A 26530-nucleotide genomic window follows, 5' to 3' on the forward strand; every position below is an offset into this window, starting at 1 on the left:
TTTGCTGTGCTATTACCGGTTTTATTATACAAAACAACTAGTACATCTTGACAACATTAAAATAATATTTTTTATTGTACCACTGAAGGAAGTATATTCAGAAACTGAACCATCAAGGAAAATCATAATTTTTCTAAGAGGAAATTGTTGAAATGAACTAAAAAAATCCCATTGTTTGTAATGAGGGTTTTAAAACATTTTCGAATAATGAAAATTGATTTATTAAAGGCTCCAGTATTTGTTGAGATACCATCAAATCAAGACTTCTAATAATATCCTCATCGCTGTATTTTTCTCTTATAATTTCAGTACTGATGGCACAATGTTTTTCTAGAACTATTTTCTAGGGTTATATGTTAAAAAAATTTAAAATCTCACAAAAAAGTTCAAAATGTTCAATTTCTCATTTTAAAATCAACCAAAAAATGTTTTAGCTATCCTGATCACTTACATTTTTTTACAATTTGTTACATTGCTTCGATAATCAAAGCAGAGTGTGATTATTTCTGAGAGAAGAGTTGAATTAATATCTTGATAATAATTTTCACCAAAAATATTTGATTTATCTATTACTTTTCTGGCGTTGTAGCATTTAAATCCTGTAAAAGTGCACTACCTATATGGGCTTCTGTTTTACTGGAAACGGCTTTAAGGTCACATGCTCAAGAAAAGGAAGGAAGATTTACTGGCACCTGTCTGCAAGGTTTCAGAGAAACGAGAAGACTTACACCTGAGTGTATTATTTGTCATCTCACAAAATAAATATTTCGCTGTTTCAGAAAACTGTGATACAATATAAACTATAAATGAAAAATTAAAATTGACCTAAATAGTGGGTTTATTAATTTAAATTTAAAAATTCTTAAAAATGCATTAATAATAATAATATAAACACTATAAAACTTATAAAAGTTTAATTAATAAAATAAATAAAAATTTAAAAATATTTTTACTGGTTTAAAAAAAAATTAAGGTTTTTTATACAGATATCAGGAAGTGTAAATTTTTCATGATAGGTATATATTTTTTTCACTGTCACTTAACATTCTAAATTTTATATTTTTGATTTTTAAAATTCATTACGAATCTTTACATTTCATTATGTAATTTTTTTTATGATATATCATAACGAATGATACAGATATTTAATATTTTTTTATAAAATTCATTTTAATTTTAAGTTTTATTTAGTTTATTAATTTTAATCCAAAAATAAGTTTAATTTCATAAAATAAAATTTAAGATGGGTATAACGGAAACATTTTACCTTTGAAGTAATTTTTATTTGTATTGTTACAAGGTATTTGTTAGCAAAATAGTATATTAGAAGCAAATGAAACATTCAAAAATAGATCTTTATTTTATGAATCCATTATTTTATCGCTATGCTAGTATACCTAGATTATACATTACACAAATATAAATATTTTTACTGTGAATTACTTTTCTAAATTTCACATTTTTGTATTTGAAGTAAAAATGTGCCTTTTATGAAGATTATTTTCTAAAAATTGAAAAGTCTTGTTTTTGACAATTAATCAAACTTTAGCTCAATTAACTTCACATTCTGTTCAACCTTCCCTTTTCAAGAAATCTAATTTTTTTCTCAGTTTGGAAAATATGTGACCTTAGCGGGAGCCTTTTTATAAAAATCAAATTTTGAATTGCACAAAGGTGTTTTTCATCATACATCCTAGTATACATGCATCGTATCTGTATATTTCAAGATATTTTGAAAGTACTGCTTTACCCAGTATACGGTTCAGATTCCAGCTGATTACATATTTTGTATTCACTTCTTTATTTATATTTAGAATCAGTTGAATGTTAAAAATTTCCGAGTTTTATTTGATCCACAGAAATAGAATTTCCGTACTTGAAAATGTATAATTATTAAAAAGTAAAGTTAAGATCTTATTTTACTAATTTAGTCGTTATCCAAAAGAGAATGCTCTGTGTTGATGTGAATTACAACTATTGTTCTGATAATTGGTTCACTGATTATATCACACATACACACGCACACACTTGGTAATATTTTGATGTTTTGTATCCGATGACGAAATATTTCATTTTAAAGGTACCAAAGAGTCTTAATTAATATCTTGTTAAAATTTTGTTATGAAGTACATTAAAGTGTAATGCTTATTGTGCAAAAAAGTTAAGGTCGGTTTCAAGAATATAATAACTCTAGTATTGAGCTATAGTATACTTCTCAACCTGCATTAAATGCATTAAATCCTATGGCAATGCTTGTGAAAAAAGTCATGTATGAACCTTACAAAATTCCAAAAAGTAACAAGTACTAATTATGAAGAAAGAGGCATAATATGGTACTGGTAATAACGTTAGAGATAAAAATCCATCTGGAGAGTGTACTTTTTTTTATAGTGTCTGAAAGTTTTGCATTGTTTCTCATTTTTCAAGATGGAAACAGGTAATTTTATTAGATTTACTTTTTTAAATGCATGAAAACATTTTATCTACTTTCAAGGATTTTTTATTTTGCACTCCTAAATTCCAGCATCCATTATAATTCGTCAAGATTTCTTTTCATTCCAGAAATTTTTTTTGGGGAAACTCTTCTCAGGTTTCTTTTCTTTAACTTTTCTCCCTAACTTTAAATAAAGGGCATTTTTTGGACCTTTGGTTTCTTTTTTTTTTGTCAGTACTTTTTTTCTAACAGAATTAGGTTTTTATATTCTTTTAACAATTCACCATTCCATTTTTTTTGTACACGTCTAATGCTTCATCAAATTCGAACTATTCCAACAATGCATTTGATCAAGTTTTTACCTTGTTGTATAAAAACACTAAATCCAATAAAGTCTTCCCAATAGCACAAACATTCTTAAAAGCTCCCTATCTCTCGAAAAAAAAACTTTCTTTACTGAAGAGTTTTTTTTTTACTAAAAATTAATAAACAAACAAACAAAAAAAATTCTTGTATTTTTTGTGTTTTTATTATTACATGGTACAATTCCCTCTTTTGTAGCTGATATTTGTTTTCCTAATCATTTAAACTTAATACATGCATTTATGCTGTGTTTAAAACACCAATTGAAGAAAACGTAATTAAATTTTAAAAAAGATAATAATCTCTGTTTATTTTAAAAAGAAATGTATTGATAGAGAAATGAATGAAAAAGATTAGGTTTTATATCAAGACCGATTTATTGAGATATGTTTTTTCATACCGTAAACTCTTTCCGAAAGAAAGGATTACGTCAATAAAACATTGCGCTCACGACAAAATCGTGTTACGGTGATAATAATTTAAACACACTAATTAAAAGGAAAAACGAAACAAACATTAATTGAAAAGAGTTTTAATATTGTTTTATAAGTAAGTAAGTAACAGATTTTTTTTTAAAGCTGGTAATCTTAGATTGGCAGGATTACGGTCGCTATTCTTTAAAAGATTCACGATAAAGAGCTGTGTGTTTTCAATGCTTCACATAAAATGTCTTCTCTCCAACCATAAAATGTCCTCTATTTAAGGAATTCTTTAACTTCCCAAAAGTCAAAGGCGTTCATTCTTCATTTTCACTGTCGCTGGTGTAAAAAGATTAACTAATTTTTTCATGGTCATTCTGGATTAATCCCTCAATTTCCCCCCCTTTTTATAAATCTGAGAATACTTTCCCGCCTACTTCTTTTGTAGTAGTCACGATTTATTTAAATTTATTGCAATTGATGAAATTTTTAAAATATTGCTGACAGTACCTGTGCAAAGTTGATGTCAGTAAGCAACCATTGCTGATGTAATGGTGTGGTAACGCAGTCAACTCTCCTCAGTGCACCCATCTGAAATTATAATGTTGGACAAATTTAATTATTGATTAAATATAATTACTTAAAATATTGAAAATGTGGCAAATACTCTATTAGAAAAAGGTTTATTGTACTTATTTCTTGGGGAAAAAAACTTTTGGCTTCCATTTTTAAAAAATTAAATAGGTTCAGGAACTGTTGACCCTTTTCTAATTAATTTGTCATAAATTACTCATATCTATTGTTGTGTCCTGTTTATTATTTTGTCTTCGGTGAAATTTTCATGAAGCTGAATGTCGCCAATACCGTCACTCAGCCCTATTGCATAGCAAACCCTTGTTGTATTCCAGCGAATCTATAGCTCCTTCTAAAAGATGTATTTGTATTTTTTTCTTGACTCCAATAAGACTGGATTTTATTCATTTTTAATGATTAATTTTTTAATATTGTTTTGAAAAAATAACAATTTTAACAAGCGAATTAGTTGGCACTAACTGTCAAGAGTTTAATTTTTAAATGCCATTAAATTATTAAATGAACTGTCAAAACTGCCCTTCTTAAAAGTTAAGAAGTTATTCCATTATATGAATTCTATATGGAATAAATACAAAAACCCAATTTTTGCTATCCTAAACAAACTAACTTTTATTTTCCTTTTGACAGGTAATCTGTTTCAAAGATTTACATTGAATCATTGTCGACAAATCTGAAAGCAATAGACAGACTTCAGTGAGTATATTTCAGCATGTATGAAAATAACTAGCTTAAATTTGTAGCTTCTGCCTTTATATGAAAAAAGTCGCTTTTATCTTGTAATTCTCTAGGTTTATAATTTCAGATGAAGGCCTTTATGTTTTTTCAAAAATTTCGTCTTCGTTGTAAATGGAATGTAGAATTCAAACTTGTCATTTTGAATGATCTTCAGAAGCTGAAATGTACATGAAATAGATAGCCGATTTGTCAAATAGCATCATATTTAACCATTAAAATTTTATTAATATAACTAGAAAATATGACTGCTTGAACGGGTTGTTATACTATTAGTAATACTTGAGATTTAATAATGTCACAAGTTTACTAGCGAAAATTGTAATAGGAAATCCCATGCACATTGGCAGAGTGCTTAGTAAACACAAAACATTGTATTTTATAACGCATTTTATGTGTAAATATTGTTACGGAACTTCAATTCCACTAAGTCCGTAAAATAACCGGGTTCGCTTGTAGTAGGTGTATGATGGTAAATCAATCAGCAAGCCTCAATAACGAACGACGACTTTTATTAAATACGAAGGCAAGAATACACAGACAACAAACATACAACCGAGACGAACACAGGCAACACACAGCAGCACACTACAACAAACAGTAGCTCACAAGTAGTAATCGGTAGTAATAACAACCACAGCACACAAAGCGGCCAGACAGAATTCATCAGGACTAGGGAATCTTTGTAGCTTCACTTTACGGTCTTTCCAAATGCCTGCAATTCTCCACTGTCTCCTTGCTTTAGCTGTATCCAACTGCTGCGTCACTATTACACAACTGGCTACACATCACACGACTTGATGCTGCTTCTACAATAAACAACAGGATTCGGCACACAGCTCAATTCAGCAATCACTTGAACTCCATACAACGCTTGCGCTCCGCTGGACTGATCCAAATATTCACTGTTGATTCTCCACGATTCTGTACACGAATGTCTTCGGCTTGACCCCCGGTCTTTTATTGTTCCCGAAAGCGGGCAGAGAAGGTTCTGGAACAATTAGGTATATCTCGATTCCTATTGGCTCAATTACTAAAATTCTGGAAGTTACCAGTATTATCTGTTTTGTCGCCAAATTTGTCACCAAGTCGTCAAATGGTCGCCAAGCTCTGGGATCACTGACTCGGCATCCAATCAGCATCCGACAGAGCTCCCCGTAAAACGGTCTTTCTTATGATGGAACAATTCGTGCTGGGAAGCAACATTACAGATTCTTAACAATATATATTAGCATAAAAGTAAATATTAAGCGAAAGAAGCGTGGAATTCTATAAACTAAAAAATGTCATGAATATTCAAATTAATCTCTAAAAATGGATAAAAATAAACAGTAATTCCCTTACAAAAAAAAAAATTCAATGCTAAATACTAAATAAAAAATATTAAAAGAAAGTATTAGCAATAACTCTAATTAGTTAGTGAAATGACAATATTATGAGTCAGCATAAGTACAACATAACAGAAAGAAACGAGAATAGGAGTGAAAGGAGAATATTATGAATCAGCATAAGTACAACATAACAGAAAGAAACGAGAATAGGAGTGAAAGGAGAATGATATTATGAATCAGCATAAGTACAACATAACAGAAAGAAACGAGAATAGGAGTGAAAGGAGAATGATATTAAGAATCAGCATAAGTACAACATAACAGAAAGAAACGAGAATAGGAGTGAAAGGAGAATGATATTATGAATCAGCATAAGTACAACATAACAGAAAGAAACGAGAATAGGAGTGAAAGGAGAATATTAGGAATCAGCATAAGTACAACATAACAGAAAGAAACGAAAATAGGAGTGAAAGGAGAATGATATTAAGAATCAGCATAAGTACAACATAATACAAATGTACAACATAATACAAATGTCAGCATAAGTACAACATAACAGAAAGAAACGAGAATAGAAGTGAAAGGAGAATATTATGAATCAGCATAAGTACAACATAATACAAATGTAAAACTTAGCTCAACGACCTTTGTTACAATCCTGCGTAAAATAATGCAAATAAAATATGCTGTTAATGATCCATTAGTTAATTTTTATTCATGCTTCGCTTTATTCACATACTGATATATCAATCACTTTAAACATAAAAAAATATCCATATGAGTTGCTGAAACCAAAACAGAAATTTGAACGTCTGATAATGACGCAGGTAAGAGAAACGTGATATTTTTAAACTCCGCCTTGCGTTACAGACGTTTATGGATTATTATACAACAGGTTTAAATAATCATTTTGCTTGCACATTTTTTTAAAATATGAAATGAGTCGATTACCCTAATCAACAATTCATGAGAAGAGAAAAAGAAATCTTTCAAGTTGATTGTATTATGATTATTTGATTTGAAAGGTACATGTATTTGTTATTAAATATAGGTTAAACATAGAGCAGTTTTGTGGGATACAAGCATATATCGCAGAAACTCAGGATAAACATTCACATTAAAAAAAAAGGATAAAACTGGTTAAACTTTAATTTGATCTTATCAGCATTTATTAATTAATGCTGATTTCATGGTAAGGCACTATGCATATGGTAATGAAATCATTTCCACTCCTCTATCAGCTCACCATAGTCAAGCAACATTAGACTGATGTAGTACATACCGTGAATTGAGACGATCAAGACAGGTCCAGAATAGTATTCTTCAATGAATTCCGATTCACTGTTCATAATAATTCACATGCCTCACCGAGTTTAGAGAGAAAGGGAACCACTGTTAGAATTGTTACGAATTAGACTCCCCGACAGAATTGTCGTGGCATGAATGGATGCCAAGTATAGAGACAAATTACTACTATATGTTTATGTAGTAACTTTATTAAAGTGGAACATTATCATACCGAAATTCAACTGAAATTCATGGCATTAGCAGCATGGCACTGAATAAAATTCGTTTATGTAATTTGTGAGAATTTCGGTAATTCTCGGTAGATATATAAAAAAATAAAAAAATAAACAGAATTTAAAAATAGGTTTATCTAACCAATTGAAATATAAAAAAATTAGTCAAAGATTTAAAACAATACCTAGATAAATTAGCACAAATTTCTTTCAGTAATTTAATGAACAATGCATTATTCATAGGAAACATAAACAATATGATCAGAGTATTTCATATTCTTTCGTGCGATTTCAAAGTCATATCATTAGACTGGTGCTATTAATCATATTAATATCAAATTTTGAAGCACAATGAGGACTTTATGGGGGCGGACTTCCAATTTAGAGTCTTGTCACAATAGGAGGACGACACCTGAGCAGGCAGCTTTTCCAACTTCCAAACCTTGCAGGTGGGAGGATGTTCAATCCTCAAAGTCAGAATTACATATACTAGGAATTGAATTTTTAGTGGAATCATGTTTTAAATTCTGGACCCTACAGATTTGAAGCTTGAGTCTTATCATAAGGTCACAGCTGCACTAACGCTTATCTTGTTTGTACCTTATGGTGCCGTTATTACTTTCCTGATAACAAATAGTCATGCATTTACAAGTTAAAATATGTATAGTTTATTGCAGGGCCACGATGGTCTTATGGTAAAGTCTCGGCTATAAACCGGAGGGTCTCAGGTCCGAGACCCGGTTCGGCCGAGGAATCTTCGTGTAAGCTGGTCTGGTGCACGTTTAATCCATCGGGGCCAACCACCCTCCTGGTGGTGTGGTGTGGAAGCTTGGATGGGGGGGGATGATGTCATCCGCGTCATCTGACCGTGGCTCAAAATTACGAGGTCCCTCCCAAAATAGCTCTAGTGTTGCTTTAAAATGGAATATTAATGTAACTAAACTGAAGTATAGTTTATTACCTAAAATATGGGTAATAAATTTTACATATTATAAATAAATATATATAATAATAAGTTATACATTGTATACATAGGTAATAAAATATTTTATGTATAGATTATTACTTCCACGAATATAATAATATCATAATTCCACGAATATTTCTTCATCATCATATCTAAAAAAAATGTTGCTCACTAATCTTTACCCTTAAAATAATAACATAAATTTATAAAGAAAGCAGAGAGAGAGAGAAATTCAATCAAAATTAATTGGAAAGGTAAATGCCAATAAATTGCTGTTCCAAGAATTGAAATCGGGCCATTCAGTTTGCAATCGAATGTAAGAAGTTAATTCGAATCTAAGATAGAGAAACGAGATAAATTTCCCGAACGAATATTGAGCAATGAGTAGTCAGAATAATGGAATGATGTGAACTCAACTTATCGAGGAACTGAGCCGACAGTAACAAATCTATTTCTGTTAATTTTATCGGAAGTTTGGACTTATGCAAATGTCACAAGAGAAATCCTTATCTCAAAAAGGAAACTTTAAGCAATTCCCACATGCTTCACTTTTAAGTATGGTAACTAATGGAATTAAATTTCGGGAAAGTTAAATTAAATGCCCTTTTAGAATTCATTCAAGTCGAATTAAAATCTTAAATCTTTATTAGACTATTGCACTTTTCAATGGTGATAAGTGTATTCAGAAATGTCTCAACTGCGGGACTGGATTATTTGATTGGGGTCACATGCAAAGTATGAGTTGCTGGACTGTATTTGAGACACATTTGCATCAAATGTGTGTCCTATTTATTCACTGTGTCCGCAGTAGTGGTACATGCTGAATCTATCGAATGATTGGCGCTCTCTAGTGTGGTGTGGGAGTTTGGATAGGGGTTGTTGGTTTAGATGTAGCTCTCATCTAATTATAGTATAAAGATGAGCCATCTGCCCAAAATAGTTAATATATAGCTCTAAAACGTGACTTTCATAAACCTGAATTAAACATGAATATTCACTGATCTTAAAATTATTTCAAAATTTGGAAGTTGAAAATTTTATATGAGAGCATACAAAACAGCAAGTTCATCTCTAAGATATCATCCAATTAAGTAAATGGCAAGATAATTTGTAATGGTTGAAAAGTTGATGTTTGTCAACTATCTGAAATTTATTCCTTTTATTTGAAATATAAAATAAAGTGGATAAACAATCATATTACAAAAGATTAAACTTCTGGAATAATTGATGTTATTATTATATAGAAAACATATTTTTATAATTACCGATAAGTTTACTTTTTATTTAACAAAACTATCGATGCATCTCTGCAGCACAATACACTTTAGAAGAAGTCAAGTTAGTTGAAATATTGGTTTTAAGACATGCTTGTCGATTTTAATTCCATTTATAATCACAATTTTCTAATATGCTGTTTATTGCTATATACACACATAAAAATATGAGTCCGGCAAACTAACATCATATCTTAACAAAATAATTTTTTATTGTAAAATATTTATTCCTCTTTTTATTCTTTCCCTTTGTTCTCAAAGGGAAAGAATAAAAAAATAAAATTGTGCAAGATAATTTCATTTTACAGTTCTGAAAGGCAATAAAAGTATAAGCAAGAATGCTTTTATAGTTTAAAAAAAATAAATTTAAATATATATTAGTTTCATTTTTTTGTCGGAGGATATTTTTCCCATCCTTAAGTAATGTGTCGATTTTAATAGCAACACTCGTAAGAATGCTAAAAAGCACTGAATCTGAGTATCAGTCATTTATAAAAAGATGTTTTAAAACCATTTTACAGAGAGCCTTTAGTTAAATCTCTTGTCTGATTCTACAAGTTCTTTTAATAAAAGAAAAAGATAAAAATTAAAATTAGATAAATGATTTAATACTAAAATATAATAAGTAACTTTCACTGGTAGAAAGTTAAACTTAATTTTTAACATTCTATTATACTTTAATCGCAGTTAATTGTAGTTGATACATCCATTTTCAATTTATATTTTTATTAAGATTAATTAACAATTCCATTAATTAGTTAAAAATTCCATTTGTTTAAACAAAATCTTTTAATACTTTTACACTTAGATTCAATACATAAATTAATTATCTAATTAAATGTCTGTGAAATTAGTGAAAACGATAAAATTAAAAAAAAAAATTTAAGTAATAAGGAAAATAAAACGAGTTAAATATATTTCTCTTGAGTAAGGTAGAAGTAATATAGTCAACTGATATTTTAGGATCAATTAATTAAAATCACTTTTCTAGAGACACCATTTGACTTATACCTGTGATGAACATTTTCTCTATCATGTTTAAGATAGAATAGAGAAAGTGGACATTTAATTAAATAAAATGTGCAATTTACAGGCGCGAATCCCAGAAGTGAACGTGTTAAAAACAGCAAATGATATATTGTTATATAATTAATAATTTCTTTGAAATATTTCTTCTGAAAATCTAATTATATTTTACCATTGGAGGTTTTAGATAAACAAAAAGTTAAGAAATGCGAAAAAAAAAAAAAAGACTTTTCATTAAACAGCTCATATTTTAAGAGCACTCAGAAGCAACTGTAAAAAATCTAATGTAGCAAATAGTTTTTAATAAGAATTTTAATTATGTCTTGGATAACTGAAAGAGACTATTCTGCCCTTTCGAAGGTAAAATGACCGGATCACCACGTTAGCATTAGAAGGAAGCACGGTTGAGTTCTAAGAGCAATCACCGGTCACGGTAAAACCCGTCAAGAAGAAGACACATCCCATCATCGGTAGGAAGTAACAAATCCCAACACCATTTCTGTATTAACAGGGTGGCGAGAACCAACCACTATACCAGAAGCTTCTCATCACCATTTTAGGTGCCCTTCGTGGGAATTTGTCCTTTGAGTAAAGTAAAAACAAATAGTAACTTTTTTAGAAAAGTAATTTTAATTTGATATTTAGTTATATCTACATATGTTAGGAATAAATCATTAATGTTTTAACGAACTTCCCTCTGAATCATGAGAGTATCGATTTAACGCTTCTTAAAACTATAAACTAAAATTAAATCCTTCGAAGACGTTGTGATTCGATAATAAAAAAAGTGCATAAAATCTATAAGCATGTCAATTCTGAGATGAAGTAGTAGGACAGTTCATTCTTGAAATGGGAGGTGTCATCAAATTAGATATATTTGCATATAGTTATATATGTATTGTCAACTAAATTTACAATTCAGATATATATAATATTTACTTGACAATGATCTTTAATGTATTTTAATATAGAAAAAACTGAATTTCCTGTACTAGAAGTACTCGTTTATATGAGATACCCTTTATGAATTTCGATGATCTGTGTATATAGTTACAATAAAAGGCCAAGGTATCGTCAATAATATATTATTTTGCAACAAATATATATATTTTCTTTTCCAAAATATATAAAAAATTTCGATGTTTCTATATTCTTAGTTTTATTAACAAATTTACAAATAAAGAAAATGTGAGGAAAAATGTATTCTAATTTAAAAATTTATTTTGAAATGGTATTCATTTTCTGCTTTCTTGTATCAAATATTTTCTCATTTCATACAACTGATATTTTCGACCACAAACATTTCTTATATAAAATGGATAAATATATACATTTCTTTTTCTTCTGTATAAGTATACTCTCATATTGTATTATATAAATGCATACTTTATATATCTTACGTTTAATGGATAATGTATTTAACAAATCGTCTTATTTCTGCATTGGTTTAAAAACAATTTTACCATATGTGGACATCTATTTCAGTCGATTCAGTCGTTTCCAAAAACAAACCACTCTTTCAGAATGAAAGAAAAAAAATTATATTTGTTGTTCCTTGAGACCATTGAAAACATTGCTGATTTAATTTAATTTCTATTCGAAAAACGAAAAAAAAAATCCCCACTTGAATTTATACTACTAACATTTAAAAAATGAACCAAAAACACGAAATAATTCAATCGGAAAAAGGGCTGGCATCATTTGATTAACCAGTCGGTTGGTTTGTTAGCAATAAAGTATTTTTTCACCTAAATCTGATTTCAACTTCTCTATTGGTCTAAATCTTTTTTTTCCCCTCTTTCTTTTCAAGTTTTGATTTTAGTGTAATCTTCTTGGAACGATTCATGATGGTAGAAATTGAACAATTCATTCATCCGTGTTATTTATCGGATGCCAAAATAAACCTAAATCAGCTCACTACATTTGCTTTCTACGATCGGAAAAGCAGATTCATCCACTTTTCAAACGAATAGACGCAAACTAGAAACGAGTTATTTATTTTTAGATAGCTCCCTGTAGTATCTTATCGGGTGTTTCGCACGGAAAACTCTCTCAACACGCTATCTCAATCTCCTTAACATTAGCTCCTGATCGTTGTAGGTCACGACACGACCCGAGAGATGACAGAGTGTTCACACTCGCATTGCAATCCTCTGCTATCAGCCGTTTTAATGGTGATGCACAGTAGTATGTGTTGATTCGAGCGGGCCTTTTCGAGATTGCAATGATAAAGTAGGCGCGTCGGCAATCATTAGATTAAGATTTGATAAACATGGCCATTGCATCCGCATATTTCGAGCGGTTCTTGTGGCTCGACGCACGTAGGTTCCAGATCGGAGAAAACAATGATTTCTTTATTCATGAAGCATTTCATTTGGGTTTCATGACTGTTTTTTTTAATAAGTGTTTGAAAACAAACTTGATTTGATTTTTCTATTTATGGACACCGAATTAAAGCGAGCCAAACTTCAATCTGGATGAAAGTTACATAAAATCAGAAAAATAAATAAACGAATAAAAATTTTAAAAAGTAGAAACAAGACTTTGTAAACACGACCGTTACCTTCACTGAGCGGTTCTTATGACTCGACGCACATAGGTTCCAGATCAGAGTAAACTATGACATCTTTATCCATCATTCTGCGTTACGTGCCTTTTTCATAAGTGTTTGAAAACAAGCTTGATTTGATTTTTCTATTTATGGACACCGAATTAAAGCGAGCCAAACTTCAATCTGGATGAAAGTTACATAAAATCAGAAAAATAAATAAACGAATAAAAATTTTAAAAAGTAGAAACTCAAGACTTTGTAAACACGACCGTTACCTTCACTGAGCGGTTCTTATGACTCGACGCACATAGGTTCCAGATCAGAGTAAACTATGACATCTTTATCCATCATTCTGCGTTACGTGCCTTTTTCATAAGTGTTTGAAAACAAGCTTGATTTGATCTTCTGTATATGTACATAATTAAGTGAGGCAATTTTTCAAATTTTTATCTGGATCATTATTACACACGGAACTTAAAAAAATAATTTTAAAAAAGTTTGAAAATTTGGAAATTAAAATTTGATAAACCTGGTCCTTATATCCGCATATTTCAAGGGTTTTTTATGGTTGGAAGCATGGAGGTTCAAGATCAGCTAAACCATCAATTTCTTTATCCATGGAACATTTCATTTACGTCACATGCTTTTTTAGAAGCGTTTGAAAACAATCTTGAATTGATCTTCCATTTATGGACAGTAAATTAATTTTACCATATTTTTCCAATCCGCTATCCAAGACTGTGCTGTATAAAATCCGGAAAAAATGAAATAAACAGAGTTAAAATTTAAAAATTCTGAAATGTAAGATTTGATAAACACGGCTATTACTTTCGCATATTTCAAACCATTTTTGTGGTTTGACGTCTGTAAGTTCTAGATCAGGAAATACGAAGCTTTGTTTATCCACGAAGCATTTCATTTTCGTTACGAGTATTATGTTCTTTATGTGTGTTTTGAAATAAACTTAACTTGATATTCAATATATGGAGGTAGATTTAATGTTAGCATATTTTCTAAACTTTCAGCAAGGAACAACCTAGATTTGCATTGAAGTTTGAAAAATATAGAAAGTTATGGGTTTCTTTGCAACTTCCTGATTCCGATCTAGGTGCTGTCTTAATAAACTCAGCATAGTCACTTTATTATAGGTACACATTACTTCCCTGGCTATACGAGATGCCATTTTGAATTTTAAGAGCTTAAAAGGACTTTACCGATCACTCTGTATAAGCAAAAGGCATAAGTTAATATTTCTAGTAAGTAATTAGCAAGGAAAGTGACAAGTAGCGTGGGAGTGAAGTATAATATTGCTCGAAAGAAGATATAAGAAATGAAAATAATAATAAAATTTTTATAATACTGAAACTGAACTTAAATGTGTACTGTTGCTGAATAGTTTTAGATATCTTTTTTGCAACTATTAGATATCTTTTTTGCAACTATTAGATATCTTTTTTGCAATTAAATCTCGATATTTAGAATGTAATATATTTAATCTGCGTTTTGAATGACGCATATGTCATAAGAAATTGCATAACTTGGCTTTGTACAGTAAAAAATTAAACTTATTTTCATCATAGCTGCAAGGCAGTTTTGCCTGGGCATGCTTGTGGAATGCATTTTCTATAACTAACATTTCAGTTACTCGACACAACATCATTCATGAAGTACTGCACTCAGAAAAGTATTTATAAACTAAATTGCTCATGGTTTGATGTTTGATCGCATTTATAATAAATAGACGTTCTTTGAGTAGCCTAATAACCCCTTTTTATGAGTTGTAGATATGAATGGATCTCTTTAAAAGGAAGTTAATAGATGTATCAAAGAAACTCATTCTACAAGACTATTCATGTATTTATCCATGCCATTAACAATGCACGAATTCTCATTTCTTCTATTAAAGTGTCGCGTACTCGCGTGTATGTATTACAGTTTGTACGATTTTCAACTGTTTAGAAAGCAGACTTGAAGGTTTTAAGTAGATATTAGGGGAAAGAAATTAGTATTATTTAAGGAAAAGAATTTAAACATTTTTTTTATTTCCATTTTAAAAGTTAAAATTTTAAGAATGTGCTATTTATTATTATAGTAAATTAAAATCAAAACTCAGATGTTTTACATTCACCAAAATAGTTACCATTCGACATAAAATGATTGCACAGGAATTTAATTATTTCGCTTTTAATTAGCATTCTCATATTGAAACAAACATGAGAAATCTTGATTATTTTTAAGAAAAATAAAATATTTTGAGGATAAAACTTTATATTTTCGAGGAACATAATTCAGATTATTTTCTTCTGAATTTATTTAGCAAATATTTCATATAATACCATCAAAGCTTACTATTTTGATAGTTAAGCTTCTTAGCATATTTTGAAGCGCAAAGGCAATTTGAAAAGATGCAAACATATTTCATTCAAAAAACTATTTAAACAACCAACCAATCAAATGAAATCGAAGTAAAGCATTAAATACCTTATTAGACCGCTATATCCTTGGAGAATTATTAACGTATACGACTTTGTAGCTGAAATGTTCTTTAAGAATTAATTTGTTTAGGGTTGGATTATTTGAGTATGTAATTTTCCTTCCTTTTCTTTTTAATTCAAGATAATTATAAGAATTCTACACGATACGATATTCTACATTATCAAACGAAATGAGTTACTTATTAAGAACTAGGAATAATTTCCAACTTTTCGATTGCTTTCCAAACTTAAGCTTCAGATGGAATTCTTATCAAAAACAGACTCTCAGAGAGACAGAGATTGGAGGTATAGTGCTTAAAAGAAATATAAATAGAACAAAAAAAAGGAAATTCGACGAAGGAACAAATTAAGCTTCGAAGTGAAGATCAAAGTATTAAAGATTTGCCGAAGCAAATGCTTAAGAACGAGCGAAATTTTTAATCATGAAGAATAAAAAGAACGAAAATGAATTTTCTCCTCCTCCGACTTAAAATCAAAGAGAGCAAAATCATCAGGAAGCCGTGATATATTTTGATTATTTAATTATTCGTTATTGGAAATTTTTAAATTCCCATGCGCCTCAAAAGTTATTAGTACAACGTAACACAGCTTATTATTCAAACAGATAGTAAATAAGTTTGAGCTCAAATTACCACCAATAAATCGGATCTGCTTTTAAATTCATAGCGTTCGTTGCTGGTTTTCTGATTTGAATTGAAAATTCGGCCGAGCAAAATTAGTTAGAAAGCGAGGGATTAGTAATTTAATTTTCGTTATAAGTTGAACAAAAAATGTTACACTCACAGCAGTTTTGGATCGGAATATAAGAGTATTAAAAATCCTTAAAAATTCCGAATCTTTCGGAATTTAAATGCGATGCATTAGAATATATTTAATCTTCCGTCTCGTTGTATTAAATCATATTTCGCAATTTATTAATTTATATCTAATAAGGTTCAATTGTAGATATTTATTTGCATAAGGTATTAAAGTTATATTGTAAAATATTTTGTGTCTGGATAATAATTTGAATGCATGGAATGGAAACAATGCAATTTTCAAAATAAATTAATTTATTCCTATATATTTACACGAGTCTTAACGTCTTGAGACAGAAAAAGGAAATGACAATAAGAAAGTTTGGGAAACGATTTTAAAATGAGATTGAATTGAAATATGTTTGCCCTTAAATATAGCCCAGAATATTAAAAATTTATTTGACAGAAAAAAACTGAATAAATTAATACAATTTTATGTAAAATGTAAGAATATTACTTTGAGCTTAGGGAAAATGAACACGAAAAATGCTTTGATTATTGCTTTTTGTTGCATTTATTGTAAAATAGAATTATTTTTATTAAAAAAGTAACAATACTTACACTAGAAAAAGGTAATATTAAAATCAAATATTAATTTTTGTTTGAAGGGAAATTATTTTTTATTTAGTTGTTAGAAATAAGAGATTCAGCCAACTTCTGGCAATTTAAATGAAACAGAATTAATTTGGTTTCAATGTAAATACATTCCCTTCTTTAAACCCATAATTTTTAATATTTGCAATTGATAAAAATAAAACTAAAGTCAATTCTTCAATAAGAACTGAAATTAAACACTTTTTTAATTTCTATGGAAGGAATTTAAGAATGTTTTCAATTTTTTAAAATTATAATCACAAATCAATTAGTTAACTCGTTTCAGTTTCATCAAAGTGGAAGATTAAGATTCCTTAAGTTCAAGGAATTTATTTTTGTATTAGAATAAAATAACCCATTGATTTTTGCTTTTTGATAAATAAATTAGGATGATATCAGCTTACAGATGATTGCCTTTTAATCCAAATAAGGAATATTATTTTACTTTAGAAAACATAATATTAAACATAAAGATACTCTTATTTCAAAGAATATTATTTAGATTTAGTTATTAGGAATAAAAAAATCAATTAAATGATAAAGATTTAAAGAAAAAGTAATTGATTTGCTTTCAGTATAAGCATATTAATCTTTTTTGCATACAACATTCTATATTTCGAATTCGGTATTTATTAATTAGTAGGAGATAAAAGCATGTTTTCATAGATATTTTTATTGCAAATAGATTTTTTGAATTCTTTTATTTTTTTTCTAACAACAATGTTTTGCCCTATGAAATTAATTCTGAAATTCTGATTAAGGGTAAAATATTTTTTCTGTACTCTTGAAGGAATATAAATTAACGAGACGAGGTTGAATTAAAAATTTGTACAATGAAGTTCAAACTGAAAGGTTTTTTTTTCCTTTAAAAAAATTACTCTTATATGTGACCGATTAAAATCTTTTAAGATCAAAATGCTGCCAATAAATTAAAAACTCATTTTCTAAAAAAATTAAACGTGCGAGCTTCTAAAGATTTTTTTAAAGCCTTAAAAATATTTACTAATTTTATAATAATGAAATTTTTTGAAAATCGTGGGTTTTGGAAACGTCAAGTGCATTATTTTTTTACAGTGATGCGATATAGAAGTACTGATATAACTTTATAACGGATTGATAAGTTATATAACATAGTTGGAAAATTTATTATTTTAGCATTTAAGCTATTGTATATTTTATGGATGAAAGTAAAGAAAAAGATGAGCAGATTTATTTTTCAAATTTCAATTAACATGAATCTAAGAATGAACACGTTGAATATGTACGGTTTTACCAATTTTTTTAATTCTTTTGTTTTTATATTAAATATTGGTATTTTTACAGAAATTTCGAGTTTAAATGATAGTTTATATCAGAAATATAATATATGAGTTATTTGAATTTAACTTCAAGTTATACAATGCAGAAATACTGATATAACTTTAAGCAAATTATAACTGATAAGCTATACAACATGGTTGAAAAATTCAATATTTTAGCATTTAGGTTATTGTATATTTTATGGATGAAATTAAAGAAAAGAAGAGCGGATTTATTTTTCGAATTTCAGTTAACATGAATCTAAGAATGAGCACATTGAATATATATCTTTTGTCAATTTTTTAAATTCTTTTAATCTTATACAAAAGTATTATTAGTATTTTTACAGCAATTTTGTTTTCAAATGATAGTTTTTATCAGAAATATAACATTTGAGTTATTTGAATTTAACTTCAAGTTATACAATGCAGAAATACTGATATAACAGAAATACTGATACAACTTTAAGCAAATTATAACTAATTGATAAGCTATACAACATGGTTGAAAAATTCAATATTTTAGCATTTAGGTTATTGTATATTTTATGGATGAAATTAAAGAAAAGAAGAGCGGATTTATTTTTCGAATTTCAGTTAACATGAATCTAAGAATGAGCACATTGAATATATATCTTTTGTCAATTTTTTTTAATTCTTTTAATCTTATACAAAAGTATTATTAGTATTTTTACAGCAATTTTGTTTTCAAATGATAGTTTTTATCAGAAATATAACATTTGAGTTATTTGAATTTAACTTCAAGTTATACAATGCAGAAATACTGATATAACAGAAATACTGATACAACTTTAAGCAAATTATAACTAATTGATAAGCTATACAACATGGTTGAAAAATTCAATATTTTAGCATTTAGGTTATTGTATATTTTATGGATGAAATTAAAGAAAAGAAGAGCGGATTTATTTTTCGAATTTCAGTTAACATGAATCTAAGAATGAGCACATTGAATATATATCTTTTGTCAATTTTTTTAATTCTTTTAATCTTATACAAAAGTATTATTAGTATTTTTACAGCAATTTTGTTTTCAAATGATAGTTTTTATCAGAAATATAATATTTGAGTTATTTGAATTTAACTTCAAGTTTATCATGTAGCATCTTGCTATTATACATACTTTTAACTTCTTTATTTATTTTAGATTTTTAAATGAGAAGAATTATAACCGATAAAACTTTTTACTAATATTTAATTCGGTATTTCTCAAATTTGAAATATCTAACTTTCAACGAAGCAATATGTTTCGAAAAGAGGAAAAATAAAAGTCTTCGATATTGATTTTCTTAAAGTTTCTATAGAATAAATTAAGATTAATCTAGTTAAAAAATATTCATTCCTAATCTAGTAAATTTATAAAAGCGAAAGAAAATTGCCGTTGTTCTATTTTTATAATAATTTACGTCACGGAATGATCGTGTTCTAAACTTTATCCCGACTTTTGGGAGTTGATTTTTAAAAAAATTGTTATAGCGAAAGAAAACTGTCGTTGTTCTATTTTTTTAATAATTTATCTCACTGAATGATCGCGTTCTAAACTTTAACCCAATTTTTGGGAAAAGCTATCTTGCCTCACTTCCTTTTGTGGAACTGGTCATTACTCTGCCTGGAGATAAATTCTGATTATTCGTTGAATGAAAGTCTGATCATTCATAATTTATCACGCGAATATCTGATGAATCACCATTGCGTTTTTGATTATTCTGACTCAATCAAGGTTTTCTGTCTCAATTTCGTTCTTATCTGAATTAACATTCATTCAAAACAGATACTTTAGTAATAACTTTTCTGAAACGAATTTATTTGCTTTTACATAGAAAAAGATACATTTTCTTAAAAAAAAAATCATAATTTTTAATTTGCAGATTCATTATAAACCATTCTCTAAACTTGCGCCTTACGGAAAGGACTTACGGCTGTTTTAGAAAGTTTTAGAAATACTTCTACTATTTTCGTTGAAAGAAATTATTCGGATTGAGAGAAAGTTGTTACATTTGATGTAAACATCCATGAAGAAATATTTTGATTAATTGACCTATTTGTTCTAAAGAAATGGTTGAACATCTAAAGAAAGCCAAAGCTATGTATTTCTTTTTTTTTTCCGAATGAAAATGACTATGGTAGATGGAACGATTTAAAAAGTTGAGATATACTCTTTTCTAATCCCCCCGGGGGGCACTTCGAAATGAGGGTGAGATGCCTCCAGCATGGTTATTGGATCTCGCCACCCTGGAAGGTACACGAAAAAATGGAGGTCTGATTCCTCCCATCGATGACGGGACGTACTTCCTTAGGGAAGTGTTGTACCGTGGCCGGTGAGGGTCCTTAGGATTGAAACACAGTTCCCACCAGTGTTGCTGTTGCGACTGGCTACCCGGTCATTCAGTATTATTTATCCGTGTGCCTTCGGGAGGGTCAGAGAGTCAGTGATATGACTATACTCTTTTCTATAATTATAGTTTTATAGCTTTTTGATAGATTAAGGATTAATGTGGAATGAGATATTTATAAACGGTTGGGGATGAGTATAGATACCATCTTAAAATAACAATAAAAAGACCCTCGACAAGCTGACATTATGACTTGTGAAAAAGTCTGGGCACTAAGAAATTAAAAATATAAGTATTCATTATGTATGGTTAATCAGAATCATATCTAGTTTAAATGTATGTCTATTGGTTACATGAAATGTTTTTAGGAAAGAATACTGACAGTAAAGAGAGATCAGAGGTGAATCTATATGAAATAAGCTCCAAGGCATACATTAAAACAGCGCCTCCATTTATGAAATTTTAATCTAATATCCCTTCAACCTCAAAATATATTCAAGGAGAGTTAAGGTTGAAGCTTTAACTAACCATAAATAAATAATAATAAGCATGTTTAAGTTAATATGATCTAGTTGCCTTGGCGACCAGCTTGTTCATTTATCAAATTAGTTTTATTTATTTCGGAATTTCAACCAACTTTAATTTAATTACTTAATTTTATAGAGTTGATCAACATACTATCTTCCTTTTTCTAAAATGATCTAAAAATGATCAAGTATTCCTCACCCCTTTTCCTTTGAGATACCCATTTCTGAAAAAGATTTTTCCCTTTTACAGATTTGTATTTGGTTATTTGTTCTTCACATCTGGGTAACATAAAATCATTTGTTATTTCGCTTTGATAAATATAGCTTGATTTGGTTCCAAAATTCTTACAATCCTATATTTTATAAGTTATCTTACACATGATTGGAACCATTTTTATTATTAAAATCAAAGAATAAAAGTTGGAAAAAAAATGTGTTTTTCTTTGAAATGTACCCAACTATTTGATTCCTGAATTTCCCATATCCAAGTGATTTTATTCGGGGCACTTGTTCTGACTATCCCTCTCTCGTTACTTTACTAACAATGATGCAAGAGATGTTTTAGGTGTGAAGGATTTCAAATACAAACATATATTACACCTTGCTGAACAGGTAACGCTGCAAGAAAGGAACAAGGATACAGAGGACAGTGAATAACTTAAATCAGAATTGTCGATTTCAAAAAGAGAAAAAAATCTTTTAAACCAAAGTTTGTTTGGTTTAAAAATTTAAAGTTTCGCCAAAGCTTTGCTATTTAGAAGCATGTAATGAAAGATTAACAATAAGAGCGGTTGTTTAGTTAAATATCTGTTTAGATTGCTATTCCATTACAAAAAATAAGAAGATTTAAAAATTCAGAATGATATTTAGAAAATATCACGAAAATAAAAAGATCATATGCATTAACACTGAAATTATATCGCTAAAAGAATATCTTGTAAACGATTCTTTTACAGCGACTGTGATTATTTACATCGTGATTTTATCATCTGCGAAGCTGTTCTTGTTCGAATTGAATACCTTTTGAGAGGTAGCATTTTTGAGCATATATTGTAAGCATTTATAATTATTTGAATGTGCATACAAATCAAGACTATCCAGAGAATGGGAAATTTTTGTAGTTTGGTATTTAATAGCAGCATTAAAATTGGAAAACAGTTTAGGATTCTTTAATAGAATCTGAAGGCTGGGGCAAAAGAGTTTTAAAAATCTAATGAAATTCAAGTAAATAAAGATATAAGAACAATATTTTTATTTTCGAAAAATACATAAAATGTAATTGTGGTTCAAGGTGTTTTGAAAATTGCCTAACTTAATAGGCAGTCTCTAATGGCGATGGAGTTATGAAGCCTCACTTGATAGTTGGTCATAGCACTATGAATCATGCCCCGTCATTGTTTTTCTGCGTTACTGTCGCTTTTACATTAACCAAAGTTGCCACAGAGAAAAAAATACTCAGATTAAAGTCCGGTGAACATGGAGGCCATCTAATACCACCTCTTAAAGAAACAAGCTCAACCGGAAATATTTCTCAGAGAATATCAGAGAATGTTGTGAAATATGTGATATGGCACCTTCTAGTTCGAGCCATAGATCTTCCAGATTGGGATCATTGAATGATTCGAAGGTTTCGGGTTGAGGGTATCTTCAAGAAGTTATCAATAAGGAACCGATCTAACAGTGAGGATAACATCCCCCTTAATGTCTGAAAGAGCCTAACTTAACGGAAGAACTGGCTATGGAGCATTTATGTATGGTTCCGAGAACAAATTTTGGCTTGTCAGATACTACAACTACTAAATCTTTAGTTTATAGAACACTTGAGGAGAGCAGATAAACTGCGATAAAAATAAATTTATTTGAAAATGTCATGATCTCACGCATCTAAAGTGACCACGCCCGCTGTCCTATCCCAATTACAGACCAAGCAACCTTTCCACCAAATCACTGCAACCTTTCTGCCGCACCCTGTTATTTTATGCAACAAATTGTTTCATACTCTGCTGATGTCTGTTAATAATTAATTTGATGCCCACAAATTAAGGAACAATAACGATGTGTAAAAAAAAAGCTGTTGCAGCTTTATGTGAATAAATGCATAAATATAAAATACAAATAAGCTTAAATCAAAAATTAATTGCAAAAAATAAAAGCAGATTTATTGAAATATGCAGGAAATGCAGGGTGTAAAGCAAAAATATATCACAGTATTTTCTTACTCATTTCCCTGCTTCGCCTTTAATACAGTTTTTTGATTTTATACTTATCACGTGGTTCAAAATAATTGCATATTTATTAACCAATTAGTAACATTTCTCACATCTGATAACTTAGACTGTTTCTTCAAGCCATTCATAGTTTTCTTTTGGGTATAAAACAAACCTTTTGCGTATGTCCTCTAATTTATGGAAACCAATGTATGCCTTCAAAGGAAACCAATTAAAATACGTGAAAGCTATGCTAAATATAGCTGCTATGTTGTTCCTTGTGAAATATAATGTACGAGGGGTATAAAAATATTTAAAGCAGATAATTATAGATTTCATAATTCTGATAGAATTTTCAAAATAAAACACAATATTTATATATTTAAAATATATTTTAAAGGTCAAAACCTACATTAATAAGAAAACTACTGAAATGCATTCCAATGCCTTTTAGGAAAGTAGGATTTTCCGTTAGTTATTTCACAAGGCTCAAGGGTTGATCTCATTTTATAATTAGAGATGTCTTTCGGCAAAATTCTATCGGCAAACATTACTCACATATGGATAAAAATAGAGCTCTTAAAGTAATGAACTCGAATTTCTTGTTTGAAGACTAATTTTATTAAACTTCGCACTTAGGAAAATCACTTTGAAGTTTTTGACTTTAGATACAACTAAGGTGAAAGATTTGTCTGTGACAATAAAAGAATTCCAGAATTCTAAAAATTTGATATTTATTATTTAGAAAATAGGGAGAATTCTGCGATCTTAGTATTTCTTTTAGACAAACAATTCAATTCTACCAGAAGAATTTCCAGCACTGAACTCGTAGCAGAGTTTCACGATAATTTAAGAAAATTTCTCTCTTTAATCAAAAAATAAGGGTTTGTTTTCATTCCAAATTTAGTTTGTTGTCATCGACATATTTTTGTTACAATGAAATATTTCCGAATTCGTGCCACCTAAAAATTTTCAAAATGCAATGATAGAGTAGAAAAATTAGATTAAAATATGGTAGATTTTTTTGTAAGTTATTTATCTTTAAAACAATGCGATGAACTTTCTAATTTAAAGTAAAAACAAATTAAAGAGCACTTTGAAATTTTGCCATTGGCCTAAGTAAGAATACGTGATTCCTTAACTAATTAATTTAACTTCTTTTTTAAACTTAATTAAAGCAAAAGTATTTTTTATTCTAAATTTCACATTAGTATACAATATACAATCTCATTTATTGTATTTTATATTCTGTGTCATTTGTTCTTCTTCCTTTGCTTCTTTTCTTGCGTATTATATAAAACCACTTAATTCTAATTTTCATTTTTTAAAAAAAGAAATGGCTTGATGTCTTTTTAATGTCCTCTAATTATGTGTTTTATTTTGGCCTTTTCCACTTCCAGTTTATGAGGACTATTAATAATTTAATTGCTTTTCCGTGCATTCCTTCAGTTCAAGTTAATAGTACCATTAATTTAAATAGTCGGATTTAGGCAATTTTCTTTCAATGTGAGAAATTTTTGAACAGCAAAAATATGTTAAAAAAATATTAACCAATTTTATCTTAAAATTCTTTTAATAAATTTATTATATAATATTGTAACCAAATCAGATTTCTTTCTGAGGATATAATAATATATTTTGCTGTTTTAAAACAGAGTAATGGCTATTAGTCTTTTAATAAAATATATGATTGACAAAATGTAAATATAAGCACTTGTTCTACTATTACAATTACGCAACACATTCACTTAAAATAATTATAAACACCACATTTACATTGCTGCAATATAAATTGTTTATATTGTTACAAAATATTTCTTCTATTACAAATACCGTCAATTAATCGTAGCACATTTAATCACTAGTCATTAGTTCAGCAACTTGCTTGCTTGCTAATCCTCCAATTTCTCTTATTTGTTGTCGACTCCTACTCCTCTCTCACACACACAACTTTTGACGATCCACACAACTTCTTCCGATACACACGACTTCCTCCTCAGATTCAGATTGCCTGTCTTTTATAGTTCCGGGAGGCGGGGCTGGAATCTTCAGACCAATCAGGGCGTACCTGGCTGTATCTCGGGTCTTAGTGGATGGATCGTGAAAGTTCTCGAACTTTCCAGTAGTATCCATTTAGTCGCCAAACTCGCCAAATTCGTCGCCAATTCGCCAAATGGTCGCCAAGCTCACAGGTCATTGACGCACAGGACAAATCTTACAAAGGGTCTTTCTTACGGTGATACTAGCCGTGATGGGAAGCAAATTACAAGTTTGTAACAATATTATAATACAAATATTTAATAAAATTGAGGTTACAAGACTGGTCCAATCTAAGAGACAATCCAAATTTGGCGACTTCTCATATATTTCTATGACCAATGTCCTTTACGCACGAAATCCTTAACTTATGATTAGTTTTTAATGTGAATTTTTGTGAGAAAATTTTAATAAAATGTGGGAAATTTTAAAATAAAATGTATTTTAAATATAAAATATATTAAATTTAAATCAAATAATTAAGGAAACAAAAATTATTAATTTTTATTTCCTTAAAATTATATTTATAAAAAATTTCTTATGTTAAAAATTTAATTTACAAAACATCATTGCATGAATATTTTTTTCTAATTTTGTAACATTTTTGTAATACTATATTTCCTTATAATGCACTTTCTTTCGCTTTGTCCTGTTATTCAGCTCAAATAAAGATAAGATGTTCAGATAAACATGTTTTTCTAAATAACTGATTGAATAGGGCAATTTGAAAAGGTTAAATAAATTTCAAGTAACTATTTAATCATTTTCCATATAAAAGGCTGGAGCTTAAATGAAGAAAAAAAAATGTCTGTTGTATAAAAGAGACAAAGGATTGCAACAGTTTTTCGATTAAACAAATTTAATTAAAATTCTCTCAAAAGTTTCGCAATTCATTTTCAAACGCCTGGAGGAATATTCAAAATAATAATCAAATTACATTTAATTCCGGAAAAGCTGAAAAATAATACCATTAAATGTTATTAGAGGACATAAAATTACATTTTAAC

The 26530-nt window shown here is 29.0% G+C and overlaps 1 protein-coding gene and 1 long non-coding RNA gene across 4 annotated transcripts in view; one reads left to right on the forward strand and one right to left on the reverse strand.

The window, feature by feature from the left end:
* Positions 1–26530, forward strand: part of LOC129961007 (glutamate-gated chloride channel-like) — a 154327-nt gene that overhangs the window by 70487 nt on the left and 57310 nt on the right. For 2 of the 3 annotated variants that reach the window (XM_056074798.1, XM_056074799.1), the window contains one exon: positions 4438–4503. The exons of the other annotated variant lie outside the window; for it this stretch is intronic. The gene's annotated coding sequence lies outside the window, so the exon portion shown is untranslated. The remainder of the gene's footprint in view (positions 1–4437; positions 4504–26530) is intronic. 3 annotated transcript variants of the gene reach the window in all.
* The window catches only part of LOC129961009 (uncharacterized), a 133068-nt gene continuing 110095 nt past the window's right edge, over positions 3558–26530 (reverse strand). Inside the window, exon 3 of the long non-coding RNA XR_008783743.1 lies at positions 3558–3807. This is a non-coding gene — a long non-coding RNA (uncharacterized LOC129961009). The remainder of the gene's footprint in view (positions 3808–26530) is intronic.

The sequence above is a fragment of the Argiope bruennichi genome, chromosome X2, assembly GCF_947563725.1.
Source record: "Argiope bruennichi chromosome X2, qqArgBrue1.1, whole genome shotgun sequence".
NCBI classification, from domain to species: Eukaryota; Metazoa; Arthropoda; class Arachnida; order Araneae; family Araneidae; genus Argiope; species Argiope bruennichi.